The sequence below is a fragment of the Dendrobates tinctorius genome, unplaced genomic scaffold (assembly GCF_039654945.1).
Source record: "Dendrobates tinctorius isolate UK_male_01 unplaced genomic scaffold, ASM3965494v1 ptg000170l, whole genome shotgun sequence".
NCBI lineage: Eukaryota > Metazoa > Chordata > Amphibia > Anura > Dendrobatidae > Dendrobates > Dendrobates tinctorius.
In genome coordinates, this window is record NW_027361837.1 from 3,836,148 (window position 1) to 3,838,570 (window position 2,423).

A 2,423-nucleotide genomic window follows, 5' to 3' on the forward strand; every position below is an offset into this window, starting at 1 on the left:
GAGTAAAAAACCATCAAAAATTTCAATCCTGCATGATTCTACCAAGAAATGTGATTCTTCATTCAAAACCTGATTTTTGCTATTGGGCTCTATTGAATAATGAATGTTTTGAATTTTCTCCAAAAGTAAAGTAGTTGCAAACTCATGCTTTTAGAGACTTGTTTGGGCTCATGAGAGGAGTAGAAAAACATCAAAAATTTCAGTCCTGCATGATTCTACCAAGAAATGTGTGTTCATTCAAACCGCTGGTTTTTGATAGTTTGAGCCCTATTTAATAATGAATGTTTTGAATTTTCTCCAAAAGTAAAGTAGTTGCAAACTCATCCTTTTAGAAACTTGTTTGGGCTGTTGAGAGGAGTAAAAAACCATCAAAAATTTCAATCCTGCATGATTCTACCAAGAAATGTGATTCTTCATTCAAAACGCTGGTTTTTGCTATTGGGCTCTATTGAATAATGAATGTTTTGAATTTTCTCCAAAAGTAAAGTAGTTGCAAACTCATCCTTTTAGAGACTTGTTTGGGCTCATGAGAGGAGTAGAAAAACATCAAAAATTTCAGTCCTGCACGATTCTACCAAGAAATGTGTGTTCATTCAAACCGCTGGTTTTTGATATTTTGGGCCCTATTGAATAATGAATGTTTGGAATTTTCTCCAAAAGTAAAGTAGTTGCAAACTCATCCTTTTAGAAACTTGTTTGGGCTGTTGAGAGGAGTAAAAAACCATCAAAAATTTCAATCCTGCATGATTCTACCAAGAAATGTGATTCTTCATTCAAAACCTGATTTTTGCTATTGGGCTCTATTGAATAATGAATGTTTTGAATTTTCTCCAAAAGTAAAGTAGTTGCAAACTCATGCTTTTAGAGACTTGTTTGGGCTCATGAGAGGAGTAGAAAAACATCAAAAATTTCAGTCCTGCATGATTCTACCAAGAAATGTGTGTTCATTGAAACCGCTGGTTTTTGATAGTTTGGGCCCTATTGAATAATGAATGTTTTGAATTTTCTCCAAAAGTAAAGTAGTTGCAAACTCATCCTTTTAGAAACTTGTTTGGGCTGTTGAGAGGAGTAAAAAACCATCAAAAATTTCAATCCTGCATGATTCTACCAAGAAATGTGATTCTTCATTCAAAACCTGATTTTTGCTATTGGGCTCTATTGAATAATGAATGTTTTGAATTTTCTCCAAAAGTAAAGTAGTTGCAAACTCATGCTTTTAGAGACTTGTTTGGGCTCATGAGAGGAGTAGAAAAACATCAAAAATTTCAGTCCTGCATGATTCTACCAAGAAATGTGTGTTCATTGAAACCGCTGGTTTTTGATAGTTTGGGCCCTATTGAATAATGAATGTTTTGAATTTTCTCCAAAAGTAAAGTAGTTGCAAACTCATCCTTTTAGAAACTTGTTTGGGCTGTTGAGAGGAGTAAAAAACCATCAAAAATTTCAATCCTGCATGATTCTACCAAGAAATGTGATTCTTCATTCAAAACGCTGGTTTTTGCTATTGGGCTCTATTGAATAATGAATGTTTTGAATTTTCTCCAAAAGTAAAGTAGCTGCAAACTCATCCTTTTAGAGACTTGTTTGGGCTCATGAGAGGAGTAGAAAAACATCAAAAATTTCAGTCCTGCACGATTCTACCAAGAAATGTGTGTTCATTCAAACCGCTGTTTTTTGATATTTTGGGCCCTATTGAATAATGAATGTTTTGAATTTTCTCCAAAAGTAAAGTAGTTGCAAACTCATCATTTTAGAAACTTGTTTGGGCTGTTGAGAGGAGTAAAAAAACCATCAAAAATTTCAATCCTGCATGATTCTACCAAGAAATGTGATTCTTCATTCAAAACCTGATTTTTGCTATTGGGCTCTATTGAATAATGAATGTTTTGAATTTTCTCCAAAAGTAAAGTAGTTGCAAACTCATCCTTTTAGAGACTTGTTTGGGCTCATGAGAGGAGTAGAAAAACATCAAAAATTTCAGTCCTGCACGATTCTACCAAGAAATGTGTGTTCATTCAAACCGCTGGTTTTTGATATTTTGGGCCCTATTGAATAATGAATGTTTTGAATTTTCTCCAAAAGTAAAGTAGTTGCAAACTCATCCTTTTAGAAACTTGTTTGGGCTGTTGAGAGGAGTAAAAAACCATCAAAAATTTCAATCCTGCATGATTCTACCAAGAAATGTGATTCTTCATTCAAAACCTGATTTTTGCTATTGGGCTCTATTGAATAATGAATGTTTTGAATTTTCTCCAAAAGTAAAGTAGTTGCAAACTCATGCTTTTAGAGACTTGTTTGGGCTCATGAGAGGAGTAGAAAAACATCAAAAATTTCAGTCCTGCATGATTCTACCAAGAAATGTGTGTTCATTCAAACCGCTGGTTTTTGATAGTTTGAGCCATATTGAATAATGAATGTTTTGA